The 19,242-nt window shown below is 46.2% G+C and overlaps 1 protein-coding gene across 5 annotated transcripts in view; it reads left to right on the forward strand.

Moving 5' to 3' along the window:
- Positions 1–530: 530 nt before the first annotated feature.
- Positions 531–19,242, forward strand: part of FAM168A (family with sequence similarity 168 member A) — a 173,893-nt gene continuing 155,181 nt past the window's right edge. For 2 of the 5 annotated variants that reach the window (XM_083436846.1, XM_083436848.1), the window contains exon 1: positions 533–764. The gene's annotated coding sequence lies outside the window, so the exon portion shown is untranslated. Of the gene's footprint in view, positions 765–4,440; positions 4,564–19,242 lie in introns of those variants that run through there. The other 3 variants (XM_083436845.1, XM_083436847.1, XM_083436844.1) reach the window with 3 other exon arrangements.

Genomic DNA, 19,242 nt, shown 5'->3' on the forward strand with positions numbered 1-19,242 from the left:
TTTAGCGCCGAGTGTATACCCTTTTTTATTATTCAAGTAGCCTTTTAACTGTGTTTTAAATCTGGACTTCAAGCAATTTTACGCAGCCTCCGCGCAAAGAAGTGTGTGGCTGCCTTTCCTTCCTCTTTTCCTAAACAACAACCACAACAACGTTGTGCTTTTCACATTTTAAGCCGCCCAGGAAAACCTATAATGACGGCGATCGCCATCACCGGCGATGCCGCTTCGTTTTATTAGCTCTCCCAGCAGCTATTAATAATCTGTGATTCGCCTACTACAACTCCCAGCATGCCCCGCGGGCCCCTTCCCTCCCCTTTCCGCCGAAGCCCGAGAGGAGGAGGCGGAGACTCCTCGGCGACTACAACCCCCGAGATGCCCCGCGGCGAGGCGGGCGCCTCACGGGGCTGATCCCTGTTTGCGCGGGGCATGCCGGGATCTGTAGTCTCGCCGCCCTCCCGGCTCTCGTAACGGTTCTGCCGGCTGGCGCTGCCCCCGCCCCCTCCTCCCTCTCCGGCTCCCTCCTCCCTCCCTCGCCCGCCTCAGCCAGGATCCTCGGCGCTGCGCTCCCGCACAGCCCCGCTCGCCCGCCGCTCGCCCACAAAGCTCCGCGTCCTTGGCTCCCTCGCAGAGGCCTCCTGCTCCCCCCTCGACACCGGAGGACGCTGCTGCTGCTGCTGCTACGCGAGGGGAGGCTGGAGCCCCGGAGCCCCGCCGACGAGGAGAAACCGGAGGCGACGAGGACGAGGAGGACCCCAGACCCGCAGGTGGGAAAGGGGGGGGGAAGGGGGACACCCCCCCGCCAGAAAACCCCTCAACAACAACAACAGCCTCCCCCTCACGCGCCGTCGAGTTCCCCTCCCCCCTTCGCGGGCGGGAAGGGGAGCCCCTCGAAACCCCCTCAGAGCCCCCCATGGGGCCCCTCATAGATCCCCATAGACACCCTCGGTAACCCCCCCCTCGATATCCCCCCATAGACCCCCCCTCAGCCTTCCTCGTATACCCTCTCGATGACCCCCCATAGACCCCCCCTCAGAGCCTCCCTGATAGATCCCTATAGACCCCCTCGATATCCCCCATAGACCCCCTCAGCCTCCCTCATAGACCCCCTCGATGACCCCCCCCATAGATCCTCATAGACCCCCTCATAACCCCCCTCGATAGACCCCCTCAGAGCCTGCCTCATAGATCCCCATAGACCCCCTCGGTATCCCCCCTCGATATCCCCCCTCGACCTCCTCAATAACCCCCGTAGAGCCCCTCGGTAACCACCCCCTTGAGACCCCCTCATAGCCACCTTGAGTTCCATCAGGGAAAAAGGTGGGAGATAGATACAATATGGTAATATATTAAATATATATAATATAATATATTATACCTATATCTATCTGTCTATCATCTATCTATCTATCTATCTATCTATCTATCTATCGCCCCCTTAGCCTCAGAGAGTGTGGGAGAGAGGGGAAACCCTAGCAGGGTCAAGTGTAAGGGGTCTCCTCGGTTTTCTCTCCCTTTTTCTGTGCCCCCCTCCACCAAGTTCTTGCAGTCGTGGGGGGCGGGGTGTGTGTCTGGGAAGTTAATGTGGGGTCGGGCTTGTTAGTGGTTTTATTATTTCTGGCCTGCAGTCTCAGGGTATTGGCGTGTTTAGAGGGATGCCGAGGATGCTGGTGGTGCGTATGTGAAATGTGTGTGTGTGGGGGGGGGGTTATGCACAAGAGAGGGCTCAAGGCAGGTTTTTTTGGGGGGAGCAGCGCAGAATCACTGAGGAGGGGCTGCCCCAGAGTGCTTGCTTTGTTAAGGTTAAAGGATTGTTTTTTTTAGATGGGGGGGGGGGCTGAGGTAATTTGTGCATGCACATGCATGTTATGTATGTATGTATGTGTATATATATACGTGTGTGTGTGTGTGTGAGAGAGAGAGAGAGAGAGAGAGAGAGGGAGAGAGATTGTGTACTCTTACTAATTTGTATGCACCCTTTAAAAATATTTTAGCTGGGGGATCTGGGAAAGAGATGCCATGCTTTGTGAGGACAGGGTTTGTGGGTCTGCGTTGGGACCCCTGACCTCTAGTGGCATGAAGGGTGGGGGAAATTGTCAGGAGTGTGTCGGGGTTCATTTGTGTGTTGATGGCTCAGTGCATAGCTGTCAACTTTCAGATTTGAAAATAAGGGATCAGCAGCCTCACCTGTCCCGGGGACAGTCTACGGGATATCTAACAATCCAGGATAGCAGCGGGAAACGGCGCTGGAATAAGGGAATTTCCTGCAAAAAAAGGGAAGGTTGACAGCTATGGCTCAGTGTGGTGTGGAACATGCAGATGAAGTTTGTGAATCCTTTTGTGTGTTCTGGTGCGGTGGTGGCGGCGCAATGGGAAAATCCAGAATGGTTGACTGAGAACCAGACAGGCCCCAGGTTCACATCCCTGATTAGCCACGAAACTCGCTGCATGACCTTAGGCCAGCCTCTTGGCGCACACCTGCTTCACAGGGTTGAGGATCAGATGGCAGGGAGAACTGCACCTTGAGTTCCTTGGAGGAGGAGGAGGAGAATCAGGATACGTATAAATTTAAAAAGGACGGAAATGTCAAAAGGCATTGGGGTACATATCATTGGGTAGGGGCAGAATAGTAAAAGGGTACTGATCTCAGTGGGGGTTGATGTAGATGTGATACAGGGTTCGGCAAGATGTTTGGAATCTGGCACTTCCACAGGCTGGTTGTCTTAGAGAGTGGCAGTATCCCATGGGCAAGATGGCTTTAACAGGTGGCCTTGGTGTGCCTGTGATGGGGACAGAGGAAGTCCCTGTTAGAGTTAAGGGTTGGGACAAGGCAGATGATGGCAACAGGCATTGAGGCAATGGGAGATGGTAAAGGGCATTGGAAGACAGGAGTGCCTGGCGTGCTCTGGTCCATGGGGTCACGAAGAGTCGGACACGACTAAACAACAACAAAGGGCATTGGCTTGGCATTGACACGGGGCACTGATATCTGGTGTAGCAGGGGCAAAGGAGCATAGCAGGAATGGGAACGCGGTGTGCTGGTACAGGGGTATCACAAAAGCCCTGGGTTTGGGAAGGGGAAATGTGTTTGTGGGTGAGACAAAAGGGATAATTAAACGGATTTGGGATAATTTCTGGATGCTTGCTGGGCATTATGGAGGAAAAGCAAGATGGTGATGCGTTGCCCATAAAAGCTTTAAGGTAGGTGGCTTTAGAACACTGTGGATTAGTACAGGGCCATAGCATGAAATGGGGAATCTTTCTAGGTGCTTAGCAGGATGGACCAAGAAACACCGTGGTGGAAATCGTGAAGGAATCGAACAGCATGCTTTGGGGGTGGATGAGGGAGATGCACCAAAAGCCAGAGTGAACGTCTGAAAGGAGTGCACGGGACCTAGGGCTTGCAAGCCAGCATGCCGGCAAGAAGTTTTGAAAGAATTCCAGCATGGTGCCATGAGTGAACTTGATCATGGCACTAGTGTAGGCACGAGGGGTGTGGCATAAAAACATTGGCCACTGGGAGAGAACTGGATGGGCACATCATGCTTTCTGTCTTAATGAAGCAGATGTTTAATATGATTGTTTAGGCAAAGGGAGTATGGTGAGGGTAAATTGGGGTATTGCTGATAGTGAGATAGGTAACAGGCAGGGGAGGGTAGCGAGATAACATCTTGATGGGAGGGGTCTGGGATGGGGTATCTAAACTTGTTCATACTCAGCATGTATATCCTGCCATCAAAGGTTAATATTTGTGGAAGAGATTGGGAGGAATTGGCGTTTGAAACTCCCATTGTTCTAGGCGCGTTTTGCGACAGGGAATTTCATGCGATCCGTTTCTGAGCTCTGGGTGCAGTACTGAGCCTAAGAATTCAGATTGGGACTGCCACTTCTGGAAGAAAAGGAGGACCTTTTTCTGCCTCTCCACATCCAGCCACTCTTGAAGACTGGAGAAGGGACCCTCATAACAATATTAGGGGGATGGGCAGGGGGAGGACTCGACCATGTGAAAAATGAACATAAGATTTTAGCTGCAGTTCATTCATTTTCAGCTTTGTATTCTTGTTATAAAAAAGCATGCATAGACACTCCATTGCAGCGCCCATAACCTCGGTTTAAGGTGCCATTCAGTTTCTAACACTAGGAAGAATGCCTTTTGGAGCGAGGGTGGCAGTGGCAGTAGGAAGAGGACCAAGTTACAGGAGTGGCTGTGAAAATAGGGAGCAAGTAAAGATGGCATACATCCCGATGAATAGTGATCAGCGCAGTGTAATTTTGCCCATGCCCGCTCAAAAGTGCCCCTTGAGTTTGGTGGGACTTACTGTCAGCTAAGCGTGTATAGGATTGCAGCCTAAATATATGCTTCCTCAGCTGAGCTTCTGCAGCAATGTTTCATAAGCACAGCACCTCTCAAGCGTCATGAATGTTCAATGCAGAGTATTGGAATGTGCACACTTAGAGAATGACTCCTACGTGTACTATGCCAGACTGATCTGTGATGAGGTGCTGTGGGAGTTACATGCACATTTTAGACAGAGGAACGCGGCATTTTGCAAGAGCGTGGGGAAGGTAAGAGCTGGGATTCTAATTTGCCTCCCCTCCTCTTGGGAGCTGGAAGGAGAATTAAGAGCACACATATACTTGCTTAGCATCACTGCAGTTCCTGAACGGCAAATACTCTGAACCTTTACTACCTCCTCTGAGCTTTGCAAAGGGCAACTCTTGGAAGTTACTCTGGGGCTGTGCAGAAGGATTCTTTTAGAGAAACCGGGGAATGTGCGTGTTCTGCAACGTTCCTTTTTTGCATGTAAATCACTTTGGACATTGTGTGGATGGTAGTGACCACATAAAATAAAAATCGGCATCAGTATATGTGCCTACAATGTAACTAGGGCTGCCCTTGTGCGTACTGGGAAAAAGCAAATGGATGGGTGTTGTGTAACCCTATGTGGTGGGGAATGAATATGGTTTCTGCCTTGTCTTTGATGATGTGCTGGAACCCAAGCTTTGGATTTGATGTGATTGAAAATGTCATCATGTAACATCCGTGGGCTGAAAGCAGATATATTGCAAGACTGAGAAATGTTCAGCTGCATTAATTTTCTATCATGAATACAGGCTGGAATGGGGATAAAAGGTTTTTTTATATTTAAAGAGATTGCTGCAAGAGTTCATTTATTGGGACAGCAATAATAAGGGCAATTAAGTTTATCATTATATTGCTGATTAATAGTGTTGAGGTGAAAGTAGTCCTGTGTTCATCTTTCTTTGTAAACAGTCATGAAATATGGCAAAAAAAACCAAAACCCTATTCATTGCTGAAAGGCTTTTTTGCTCTAGCAGTTCCTCCCACCCCTGCCCTGTTTGGTGATAAGCATTCAGGTTATAGCTTGTATTTCCTGTTGATTGAATTTCATCCAGAAGGAATTCAGTTTGTGCTGAAAACTGTCAAATGTGGAAAAATGAGCAGGTGGAGTTTTCCCTCTCATCTGTCTCCCTGCCTTCCTTCAGACAAAGGCATGTTGTGTTAGCCAACGAGGGGGAAAGGCAATTGGTTCCATTTACGTTTTAATCAAAATATGATTTCAGATGCAGCAGAGTATTTGTTCTCACTGAGAAGTTGCGATGGTGAAAGGAAGGGCATTTCTTCAAGAAATGCAGATGATGAAAGCATCTTAAGGGAAACATTTTGCTGGGCTTGATTGAATCAACAGTGTTATTTGGTGATGAAATGTTAACTGTGAAGTGGCTGCTGATTATAGTCTGGTTAGAGCCAGAGGGGAGCATAATGAGGCAGGATACAGGCTGCAGACCGAAAAATCATTCTGCTATCAAATCACATCTTGGCCATTTAATATTTTTTTTTCAATTGCCACCTTTTTTTGCAATATCTTCCTGGCTTATTAAATTATACATATTAACTACTTACAGGTGTTGGGACATGTATTTCAGTTACCAATGAATCCATAGAGAAATAACATTTAATGTTTGTAAACAATTTCACTGAATGCAGGTAAGCTTAATAACTCCATGCTAATCCCTCAATAAACAATATTAATTGTTGATTGGCAATCCAGTGCTAATCAACATAATTACTTTTAACTCCTGTTTGAATCAATGGAATTTGTTCCTGGTGGTAACATGACTTACGATCATAATACTATTGGGAAGGGGGTACAGTTGGGTATTACATCTTGAACCCAGGTTATCTGGTTCAGTAGCCTTTGTGCAGTGCTAAGCAGTTACCCTTTAGCAGACTGCTAAATAGTTGACTGGGGTTTTGGGGGGCTTCATTTTGCACCTGGAAACAATTCACTCCTTCCTGGCTGGTATTAGCTGTTGATAGTATAAATTCTGCCAGCTAGCAGCAGCTGGGACCTCCAGCCTCCTTTACTGCCCTGCTTTCTCTGCTGGCATCCACGAGGCTCCAGCTCTTTCTGTCTTTGGTGTTTCAGTCAGCCTTTCATATTTTCTGAATGCAAAGAAACAATCCCAAGCTGTTCCCTACGTGATAGTGCATAGAAGGACCACATTTCAGGACCTTGACCCTCTGTACAGACCATGGGTAGGCAACCTAAGCCCGGGGGCCAGATCCGACCCAATCGCCTTCTAAATCTGGCCCGCAGACGGTCCAGGAATCAGTGTGTTTTTACATGAGTAGAATGTGTCGTTTTATTTAAAATGCATCTCTGGGTTATTTGTGGGGCCTGCCTGGTGTTTTTACATGAGTAGAATGTGTCATTTTATTTAAAATGCATCTCTGGGTTATTTGTGGGGCATACGAATTCATTCATTTTCTCTCTCTTCAAAATATAGTCCAGCCGCCCACAAGGTCTGCGGGACAGTGGACTGGCCCCCTGCTGAAAAAGTTTGCCGATCCCTGGTATAGACCTTGGAACTTATGATTCACCTGCTATTGCAGTATTCCTCTTGGCCCTGATCCTGCAAGGCTGTTCATACTCTGGCCTCTAGCAGATTAACTGTCAGGATAGCTAGCTGATTTTAGTAGGTTGCACCTGTAGCAGAGGGTATTCTGCTGTGTCCCATCATTGTGAACCAGGATTTCCCCCCTTCTTCCCCAATGCCTTCCCCAGATCTGCTCCAGAACAGATTTAGGGTGTATGCTGGGGGGCGGGGGAAACACTCCTTTGTGAAAGCAGAAATCCTTGCACTGTCGAAACGTCAGTACTATATTGGATTCTACCCAGACTGTGTTCATAGGCTAGAGCTGCAATCATCAAAATCATAGAGGTAGTGTTACCGTATTAATGTATATGTTTGTTACATTTACATCCTGCTTTTTCACCAGTTTCCATTTAAAAGAATGGGCACACGAGAAAGGGAGGAAGAAATTAAAGCAAACCCATACCATGGACATTGAGGGGAGAATCCAGATGGCAGTTTATTTTATTTTTACGTTGATATTCCACTTTTTTCTCCAAGGAGATCAAGGTGGCGAACATGCTTCTCCACCTCCACATTATATCACCACAACAACCCTCTGAGGTAGAATAGCCAAGACAGTGACTGGCCCAATGTAACCCAGTGAGCTTCATGGCTGAGTAGGGATTTGAACCCTGGACCTTGTATTCTCCCCACCCCCAAATAATAATACTGGAGTGGCGCTGTGGGTAAAAGCCTCAGCGCCTAGGGCTTGCCGATCGAAAGGTCGGTGGTTCGAATCCCCGCGGCGGGGTGCGCTCCCGTTGTTCGGTCCCAGCGCCTGCCAACCTAGCAGTTCGAAAGCACCCCTGGGTGCAAGTAGATAAATAGGGACCGCTTACTAGCGGGAAGGTAAACGGCATTTCCGTGTGCTGCGCTGTTGCTGGCTCGCCATAGTAGCGATGTCACGCTGGCCACGTGACCCGGAAGTGTCTTCGGACAGCGCTGGCCCTTGGCCTCTTTGAGTGAGATGGGCGCACAACCCTAGAGTCTGTCAAGACTGGCCCGTACGGGCAGGGGTACCTTTACCTTTTAAGCAGATTTGAAGGGGGAAATTTTGTTCGATGAATAATTTGTTACTAATTTGCTAAGAAATAACACTTGGGAGTAGCTTAAATGTTAAATCTGAGCAACAGCATAGTTATGATGTGAAATGTCTATTTGATTATTTTTCTCTAGTGAGGCTGAATAATGCACCTGTCAGTTTCTTTATTCAAATGCTGCTGTGTCACTTGTCGGATTGAGCTTTGACTAAAGTACATCTAAAAAGAGAAACTGCCTGTAATGAACTTTTATTGTGTGTGAAATATATAATGGTTGGTATGCCCCCCTCCCCCAAAAGAGAGAACAGCATTGATGGCCCTCTATACTTTTCTGACAATTGAGAAATCCCAATGAGGAATAATTGCTGTTATCCGAGAACACAAAACATCTCTTAGGCAACAACCCAGGATGTTTTAGAAAATTGTCCCTGTTCTGACTCCCTGCAGTATTTCGGCTCAAGCATAGCAAAATTTCATCCACTCTAATCAGTCTTGGAAATGCAGGTAAGCCCTGAAATGGCCACAATTGCAGAGGCACCCTGCTCAGGCAGCCTGAGTGTATCCTTCAGCCTAACAATTGTTTCTGACTCATTTTTAAAAATGCTACAATCATGGCTGGATTTTTGATCTTCTTTCATAAAATGCTGGGTGGCTGGAGATGATGAGCTTGTTAAAAGGGAAACACTGTTTATGTGCTTTCCCTCCCAAGTGCTCTGTCTGCCCTTCAGTCCAGTTTACAATCTTCATTTGTCTTCACTTAATGCCTTTCAGGCTTGATTATATCTGCTGGAGCTCTTGATTTGAGCTCTTTTCCAGCCCTTTTCTATGCTTCCCAGGCTTTCCATTCGGAGATCTTGCTCAACCGAGATCTTGTCCTAGCAGCTCTACAAAACATCCCTATATGTGCACACGCACACTCACCCCACTATAATGGCAAACATTTTGCTAGTACTTCATTTTATTAACAAGGGATGCGGGTGGCGCTGTGGGCTAAACCACTGAGCCTAGGGCTTGCCGATCAGAAGGTCGGCGGTTCGAATCCCCGCAACAGGGTGAGCTCCCATTGCTTGGTCCCTGCTCCTGCCAACCTAGCAGTTAGAAAGAACGTCAAAGTGCAAGTAGATAAATAGGTACCACTCCGGCGGGAAGGTAAACAGCGTTTCCGTGCGCTGCTCTGGTTCGACAGAAGCAGCTTAGTCATGCAGCCCACATGACCCGGAAGCTGTACGCCGGCTCCCTCAGCCAATAAAGCGAGGTGAGCGCCGCAACCCCAGAGTCGGCCACGACTGGACCTAATGGTCAGGGGTCCCTTTACCTTTACCTTTAATTTTATTAACACACATTTATTTCCTTACCTTAAATGACAACTTGGGGAAAATAGCAGGGGACTTGGTCTTCACTCTAAATCAGTATTGAATGGGAAAATTATAGACTTGAATGGTGCAGGTTAGTGCTGTAACATTAGTGTTGGCATTCATGCTTACTGGGAGTGTCGAACATTCCTGAACAGAAGTATTAACAATGTTGTCATTCAGTCGTTTAGTCATGTCCAACTCTTCGTCACCCCCTGGACCAGAGCACGCCAGGCACTCCTGTCTTCCACTGCCTCCTGCAGTTTGGTCAGACTCATGCTGGTAGCTTCGAGAACACTGTCCAACCATCTCATCCTCTGTCGCCCCCTTCTCTTTGTGCCCTCCATCTTTCCCAACATCAGGGTCTTTTCCAGGGAGTCTTCTCTTCTCATAAGGTGGCCAAAGTACTGGAGCCTCAGCTTCAGGATTTGTCCTTCCAGTGAGCACTCAGGGCTGATTTCCTGCAGAATGGATAGGTTTGATCTTCTTGCAGTCCATCGGACTCTCAAGAGTCTCCTCCAGCACCATAATTCAAAAGCATCAATTCTTCGGCAATCAGTCTTCTTTATGGTCCAGCTCTCACTTCCATACATCACTGCTGGGAAAACCAGAGCTTTAACTATACGGACCTTTGCTGGCAAGGTGATGTCTCTGCTTTTTAAGATGCTGTCTAGGTTTGCCATCGCCTTTCTCCCAAGGAGCAGGCGTCTTTTAATTTCGTGACTGCTGTCACCATCTGCAGTGGTCATGGAGCCCAAGAAATTAAATCTCTCACTGCCTCCATTTCTTCCCCTTCTATTTGCCAGGAGGGGACCAGTGGCCATGATCTTAGGTTTTTTTTTTTTTAATGTTGAGCTTCAGACCATATTTTACACTCTCCTCTTTCACCCTCATTAAGAGATTCTTTAATTCCTCCTCACTTTCTGCCATCAAAGTTGTGTCATCTGCATATCTGAGGTTGTTGATATTAACAATAGGAATAAAGTATTCATTTGCCCTTGAATCGTGGTGATTCCTGTCTAGTGTTGTGATGAGCTTAGGTCCCCCCCCCCTCAAAAAAAATATTATTGGGACTACAAAAGCATGCCTTGAGTATGAGACATCATTAATCAGCCCTTGGTAATTAAACCCAAGCAATTCAGATAGCAGAATGCTAATTAACATTTTTTTCCCATACAGCTTGACAATTTCAGAAAGAATGCAAAGTCTGACTTCATAAGCACATTTGAAATTTGGTTGTGATCTTCAGGGTTCATCCCACTTCTCCACACCCCAGGGGTAGGAGCATCTCTCAAGGCATAGAGTCTGAAAGGGTGCTTGTGGATCTTAGGGAGCCTGGGGCCAGGTGACTGGTTCAGGGAAGCAGCTTGTTGTTCCAGATCAGGGGTCAGCAACCTTTTTCAGCCGTGGGCCGGTCCACCGACCCTCAGACCATGTGGTGGGCCGGACTATATTTTGAAAATAAAAATATGAACGAATTCCTATGCTCCACAAATAACAAATAGCCAGTGTGGTGTAGTGGTGTAGTGGTTAAGAACGGTAATCTTGTAATCTGGGGAACCGGGTTCGCTTCCCCGCTCCTCCACATGCAGCTGCTGGGTGACCTTGGGCCAGTCACACTTCTTTGAAGTCTCTCAGCCTTACTCACCTCACAGTGTTTGTTGTGGGGGAGGAAGGGAAAGGAGAATGTTAGCCGCTTTGAGACTCCTGAAGGGGAGTGAAAGGCGGGATATCAAATCCAAACTCTTCTTATATAACCCAGAGATGCATTTTAAATAAAAGAACACATTCTACTCACGTAAAAACACTGATTCCTGGACCATCCATGGGCCGGATTGAAAAGACGATTGGGCCGCATCTGGCCCATGGGCCTTAGGTTGCCTACCCCTGTTCCAAATGATAGCATAACTTCCACAGCTTCCTTTCACTGAAGGGCCGATAAACCCTTGAGGTGATGATCACTTCCACTGTAGTGTCTCTCCAGTCTTTGAATCCCTGTGATAACAAAGATGAACTACAGGTGTTCCCTAGAGAGTCAGGAATATCAGGCTGTTTCATTTAGGAGGTACCAGCTGATCAGAAGGTCGGAGGTTCAAATTCCCACAACGGGTGAGCTCCTGCCAACCTAGCAGTTCGAAAGCGTGTCAAAGTGCAAGTAGATAAATAGGTACTGCTCCGTCGGGAAGGTAAATGGCATTTCTGTGCGCTGCTCTGGTTTCGCCAGAAGCAGTTTAGTCATGCTGGCCACATGACCTGGAAGCTGTACGCTGGCTCCCTCGGCCACTAAAGCGAGATGAGCGCTGCAACCCCAGAGTCGTCCGCGGCTGGAACTAATGCTCATGGGTCCCTTTATCTTTACCTTTTGCCCTTCAAAGCAAGTTGATTGGACTCTGTCAAGGACTGCTAACTAGACTGTTGAGAAAAGTGTCCAGTAGCACCTTAGAGACCATCTAAATAGTTGTTGTTGTTTAGTCCTTTAGTCATGTCCGACTCTTCGTGACCCCCTGGACCCGAGCGTGCCAGGCACTCCTGTCTTCCACTGCCTCCCGCAGTTTGGTCAAACTCATGCTGGTAGCTTCGAGAACACTGTCCCACCATCTCGTCCTATGTCGTCCCCTTCTCCTTGTGCCCTCCATCTTTCCCAACATCAGGGTCTTTTCCAGGGAGTCTTCTCTTCTCATGAGGTGGCCAAAGTATTGGAGCCTCAGCTTCACGATCTGTCCTTCCAGTGAGCACTCGGGGCTGATTTCTTTAAGAATGGATGCGTTTGATCTTCTTGCAGTCCATGGGACTCTCAAGAGTCTCCTCCAGCACCATAATTGAAAAGCATCAATTCTTCGGTGATCAGCCTTCAGCCTTCATGGATAAAGACGACAGGCCATCTAAATTAGTTCTGGGTATAAGCTTTTGTGTGCATGCATACTTCTTCAGATATCTTTAGATATCTTCAGGTGCTACTGATCTGAAGAAGCGTGCATGCTCACAAAAGCTTATACCCAGAACAAACTTAGTTGGTCTCTAAGGTGCTACTGGACAATTTATTTTATTTTATTATTTATTTCAACTGCATCAGACCAACACAGTTACCTACCTGAATCTGGACTGTTGAGGAACAGGACTTTAAGATAAATGGGACACTGTTTTTGTTAGATTTCTCCAAATGATTAGGCTTTCTTACAAAGGGATACTGGGGGGGGGGGGGACACTCCCACACAAGAAATCCATATTTTGGTTTTTATAGATCTGCTAATTGAAAGCCATTAGGTGCAGGTTTGACACTGTTTTGAAAATACAGAGAACAATAAATTGCAGTTACGTTCAAGGAAGGATTTTAGGTTAGATATATTTTTTTTAAATGTAAGTTAAATGGGTGTCTTAATTTAGAAATGGGCCTTTCAAAGCAGCTAGTGAAAATAACGATGAAAGGTACCTAAAATACAAAACACTAGAATTAGCATAAAAAATAATGTTGCAAATAACAAAAATGAAGTGGCAGCCACAGTGGCGCAGTCACATCTTCCCTCTGCCTTTTTCTGTTAATTGAAATGGAAGTGAAAAATAGCAGAGCTTCAGATGGCAGACTCTTTATTTGTTTTATAACACTTGTATCCTGCCTCTTGGTAAGCTCAAGGCAATTCATGACAGGAAAAAAAAGGATCCCAATATAATTATTAATAACTCCTTAATTACATAGGAAACCATAAATATAACACACTGTTAATTATAGCACCCAGCTCCAAAAGCAGCAGTAAAGTTTGAAACCTCTCTGCAGTCTCCAGACGTTAAGCAGTGTCAATGAGCTTTATACAGGTCCCTCAGTGAAAATACTGAGGTAAAATTTTGCAGCTCAACTCAGGGGCCACTATTAAGAAGGTCATGCTAATTCCCATCATGGTCCTTTCTTCTCTTAAAGTTAGTACTTGAGCAAGCACTTGCTAAATTATCTTATTCTCCTGCCCAGGGGAGGCCTAAGAGGTCTGCAAGCCTCAGGCCATATTTATATATTGCTTTTGTCCTGTTAAATATGATTATTTTGACCACGTAGAAATCCTTTACTAGCAAGGTTAGTGGTCCATAATTTGAGTAGTGTTTTTCCTAGGGATTTGTAAAACTGTGAACACTTGACCAGATCAACATTTTCCCCCAGGCTGATTGACTCTGTACCCCATAGGACTTTGCCTGCTTATCTGTATGTCTTAATAAGCTTTCTATTTTTATCTCTCTGGGGTCTTGGTCTGTGTAGTCATGTAAAGCCTCAAGCCAGTTAATTTGTCCATAATCCAGTTAAGAAGACGTTCTTAAATTTAAACAAAGTTAAAAACTAATTGCCTGATCCTGCCATGTTAATAGAAGCACCTCAGGGTAGATTTTCCTGGTGCACGCAGAACATCCACTTTATCAACAGAAAGAGTGATATGTTTGTCTACCCATTTGTTTTAGGTTATAATGAGATACAACGTACAGAAATTAGCACCTATATACCATAAGTAATATAACAATATGGATATCTGAGTTTTCAAAATCCTAGAGTTTATATTGGATTAGAGCAGCCTTTCTCAACCTTGGGTCCCCAGATGTTGTTGAACTACAACTCCCATCACCCCTAGCTAGCAAGGCCAGAGCTCAGGGATGATGGGAGTTGTAGTCCAACAACATCTGGGGACCCAAGGTTGAGAAACACTGGATTAGAGTAACATATTTATTTATTACGTATGTGCCTTACCTCCCCTTCACCCTAGAGAAGGCTGGGTACAACAGTTTGAAATGGGTACTCCTGGCAACCTGAAACCACCTGGGCTTCAGATGACAGTACTGCATCAAGGACCACCCCAAATAATGCCCCTGTGCAACCTCATCCACACCTGGTAGTATTTCTACTTCCTGTGCTCAAGAACCCTAAATACATAGCACGTCTATCTTTTCTGGATTCAGCTTCAGTTTATTGGCTCACATCCAGCCCATTTTGCCTCCAGGCAATGGCTTAGCAGCTCAACTGCCACTCCTGATTCGGATGGAACAGGTAGATCTAGGTGTCACCAGCATATTGATGGTGTGCCTCATAAAAGTACATTGCCTCTCATAAAGCACATAGCAGTGGTCCACCCCTGAAATTACGAGGACATGGATAGCTGTGGCCAGGCTATCTCTACCCAACAGGGGTCAAATGCACACCATGGCATGTGGAATTGTGGATCCCTTTTTACGTATATGCATCTCTCCTGTGTCACCGGTGAATGTACCAGCCGTGGAAAGCAACACACAGACTCTTGTCTTAGCCCTCCAGAGAGCAGTGAAATTGTACTTGCTCTGAAGGGAGCAAGCACAGCTTCCCAAGAGCCTAAATGGGAAGTTGGCAACCAAGAGATCTTGGTTGTCTTCCTGTCTGCCAAATTCCCTCAGCCTGATTCCTCTGATTTGTCCACAAAACAACTGTGATGGAGGGACTGATGAGATCAGAATCAAGGTGTCCTTTTGTATTTACTGAGTTGAAAGTGATATAATCTCACTTTGTAATTATTTTATTACTAAACTTTATTACGTAGACTCTATAGATTTCTTGCACTTGGTTTTGTACTGCAGAATTGCTATTAATTTTGCAATCTGTATCAGACCGTTCGCGTCACATCTGAGTGCATTAACAAATCATAGCAGAATTAAGCCCAAGGAAACAAAATGATAATTGTTTTCAAATGGGGATAAGTGATTCCTCCAGCCCTTCTTATCAAAGTTGATAATGCACTCCCAGATATCCTCGAAGGCAAATTATGCTGATGTCTTGTATCATAACCCAGAAGACTACCAAATGTAGTCTTAGCGTATTATAATGTGGAACTGATAATGAAACAGAAGTATTTCCATTGAAAATGCCTTGGCATTTCAGTGTCTCTGATCAGCCCCAAATGCAGCAAGCTGCCATTTGCAAAAACACAGTTCTGCTGTGAGCCGACTTTGAGCTACCTGATAAACAGATGGGGACAGGACAGCTGAAACTGCTGTACCAAAGCCAAGAGTTTGAGCTCCCATTCTCCTCTTCCCAGAGTGATTGTGCATCGCCACTTAAATGTTCACTCTGTATTTATCTAGGAGGAGTGACTTTGAGTCATAGAATAAAGTGTAAAATAAAAACATTCAGTTGTTGGTGCCGTGCAAACCCTTGGGAAATAGTCATAAAAAGGCTTTGCCTGGCATTGGAATGATGATAGTGGTGCCCGGCAGGCCTTCCTGGAGAGAGCATAGATGATGATGATAAGTTGTTATTATATGCTGCCCATCTGATAGGGTTGCCCCAGCCACTCTGGCTGGCTTCCAACTAGATGGAGAGCCATTACAGAAAAGGACCATAATCTTGCTGCTGTCTCTCAAGACTCCCTTTAATAGTAATAATAATATTTTTTTTATTTATGCCCCGCCCTCCCCAGCCAAGGCCGGGCTCAGAGCGGCTTACAAGCAATAATAAAAACAAGATGAATGATTACAACTTAAAAACAAAAGTAAAATACAACATTAAAATAATGGAACATTAAAATATTAAAATGTAGCCTCATCGCAGGAGGAGAAGGAAAAGAAAAAAGAAAGAGAGGGAGGGAGGGAATCAAATTGGCTCCAAGCCAAAGGCCAGGCGGAACAACTCTGTCTTACAGGCCCTGCGGAAAGAAATCAGATCCTGCAGGGCCCTGGTCTCATGAGGCAGAGCGTTCCACCAGGCTGGAGCCAGAGTTGAAAAGGCCCTGGCTCTGATTGAAGCCAATCTAACTTCCTTAGGGCCTGGGACCACTAGGGTGTTGTTATTTATGGACCTTGAGGCTCTCCGTGGGGCATACCAGGAGAGGCGGTCCCGTAGGTATGAGGGTCCTAGGCCGTGAAGGGCTTTAAAGGTCAAAAGCAGCACCTTAAATCTGACCCTTTGGAGGTGATGTGCAGAGAGGGGCCGTCTGGGCAGGTTCCAAGCCGTAGGTCAAACCAGCACTCTGAATAGGCCCCAGAGAACAGATTGTCAGCCAGTGCAGTTGGGCCAGAACCAGTGCTAAATGTTCATGCCTTCCTGTCCCAGTTAACAGTCTAGCCACCATGTTCTGCGCTATAATTTCTGAACTCTCTTCAAATGCAGCTCTGCATATAACACATTGCAGCAGTATAACCTAGAGGTTATTTGAGCGTAAACAATGGAAGCCAAGATCTCCCTGCTCAGACAGTGTTGCAGCTGGGTTTCAAGTCGGCTCTTTTTTCCAGACTTGGAAATTCTATCTTACGAAAACACAGGCATTGATACAGTAAAATAAGCCCTTACCGTTGCAGATGCCGTGTCATAAGAGGCTAGTTTATGTATGTTGCTGTGCAATTTTTCTTCTTCTTTCCCATGGACTATATATCTGCACATCACAAAGGGAGTAATAAGATGGAGGTTTGAACTGCAATTTCCTAGAAATTGCTCCTTCTGGTAAACGATCATTCAGTCTCAAGCCCTCTGCTGCAGTGGATGGAACAATAAATACAATAATGCTCTTTTATCTTACAAATAGTTGCTTAAATGGGTTGTTTGTTTTTAATGATAGTATGATCCACAGGACTCATAAATGCCTGTGATTTTATTCTCATGGAAATAGCTCGCGTATTTTGGCTCAAAAGTCTCCTGTTGTGGTTAATTTCTATAATATGCTAGCTAATCTACTCTTTTTATCCTCTGCAGATCTAGTCTAGTGTTTCCCATATGGTTTGGTAATTAGCCCAACACACAGTCCATTCTCCTTTGCTATGGGCTGCCAGGTGGTTACTAGGTAACTGGCTAGTCTCCCTGAGTAAGAATTCATGATAGCCCTGTGATTAAAAGGTTGAGTTGCAATTTAGAAATGTGTGTTACTGTTGCTCTTGGGAAGTCACGAAGAAATAGTTGCCAGTAGCAAAGGCCACCTTACATATGTCGTGACCTATTTTGCTGCAGCAACTTTGCATAATTGAAGTGTCCTGCTGGTGCCAAATTATGGTTGATAGATCCTTTAGGATAGACCTACCCTTTAATCCACAGTTTGGGCTCTGTGAAAGGGCCAAGAGGTGGCCAGGAGAATACCTGTGCCGCTATCACCGCTTGCTAGAAAGACTTAAAAAACCTATATGTATCTGAAAAAAGCTCTAAAAATGTCTATATTTTAAGAGCCTTTCTACCTGTTTTGGCAAAGCACTGCAGCAGCACAGGTGATACCTGGCCACTTTACCTGTAATGCCAGCCTCTGGGAAGGATCATCTTGGCCAGGCACCCCCAAACTCAGCCCTCCAGCTGTTTTGGAACTACATTTCCCAGCATCCCTGACCACTGGTCCTCTTAGCTAGGGATGATGGGAGATGTAGTCCCAAAACAACTGGAGGGCCGAGTTTGAGGATGCCTGATCTTGGCCCTTTTGCAGAGCCCAGGCAAGGGAGGTGGTGAAGAAACTGCCAGTGCTACTGCTCAGATAAAGCAGGGAGGACAGAGGTGAGCAGCTGCTGCGGATGGGAGCCTTCCCAGTGGTGAGTGAATGGGTGGGCCAGTGAGGGGTCCTCAGCAACTGCCCTCCATGACTGAATGCTGGTCCTGGTCCTGGTCTTGACACCTCGCCATTGTGAATTTCCCCTGGAAGGTGATAATGGGGAGTTGCTCATAAAAGGTTTTCTGGAGAGGATTTACAGAGAAGTTACTTCCTTTCATGTTTATAGGGTGGATTAAATAAATGTTTATCTCCTGTGCTCTGCATGATGTGTTGGGCTGCAGCTGTTCAGGGTGTGCCTTATGTAGTCCATTATCTAGCCCGCAAGCATCTGACAGCAGTCGAGGCAGCTTAAGTCCTGAGTGTTTCAAGAATTATGTCCCCGAGATACTTTCTCCTGCAAGTCTCTTCCATTTATCAAAGTACTGCATGCTTTGAAAGGATCATGTTCCTTGCCGTCTCTGAGGAAGATGTTGGATGCTGCCTGATCTCTGTGTCATGTAGAAAAAGAAACTAAGACTCTTTGGTTGTATTTGGTAGGCCATGTGTAAATATGCATGTATAAATGTGTGTGCGCAAGCTGTTTAGTGTATTTTAATGATACACGAGTGTTGCCTATTTTTGTTTTTTCAGGATAGGGCGAGCAAGAAGTTAGGAAATGTTTGTATAAAGGAATGCTAGGGATTTGCCTCCCAGGTTAGGCGCCTAATGTTTGCGTGCCACTTGTCCCTATTCATTTTGATTGAGTTGAACTTTTTCACGTTGTGGGTCTTTCAGAAGCATTGCCTTGCCTGAGGTGTTTACACAGTGGAAGAACAGGATGATGTAGGTTTGCTTCAAAGGATGTGTATGTATCTTACTCCTCCGTATATGCCAGTAACAATTCAATTTTTCCTGTGCTTTCTCTTATTGTAGCAAAGATGGCATTGCACACAAATAAGAAAATGGTGTCGGAAGTGGCGCCAGGGTTTGCAGAATACAAAGAAATCTGCAGGCAGGGTGGGGGGAACCCCAAGGAGGATGAACTGCCTCATAAAACAGCCCCACAATAACTCAAATGGTGTTGGGGTTTTGTGTGTCTGGGAGGGAAGAAACTGTCAGTGGGGAGAGGCAGGAACCGGGATAGAATGGAGGCATTAGAATGGGACCAAAAAACACGTAGATAAACAAATCTAACCCTCAGCCCTCCAGATGTTGGACTGCTTCATCTTTGGTCACTGCCCATGCTAGCTGGAGCTGATCCAAGTCCATTTGGAGGGCCACATGTTAGCCAGTTTCCTGTATCCTGGAAAAGTGCTTAGCAGTCTGTCCATAACCGTCTGGAGCAAACTACCACTCAGCATATTATTGCAGGTCCCCCTTGCAAACTTCCCTGTAGTCAGGGCTGTCTTACCCATAGGCGCTAGGGTTGCGGGGCGCCGGGCTCAGCAGTGCCAAGCCGAGAGTGTGGGG

Source organism: Podarcis tiliguerta (assembly GCF_965153285.1).
Source record: "Podarcis tiliguerta genome assembly, chromosome: 4".
Taxonomy (NCBI): domain Eukaryota; kingdom Metazoa; phylum Chordata; class Lepidosauria; order Squamata; family Lacertidae; genus Podarcis; species Podarcis tiliguerta.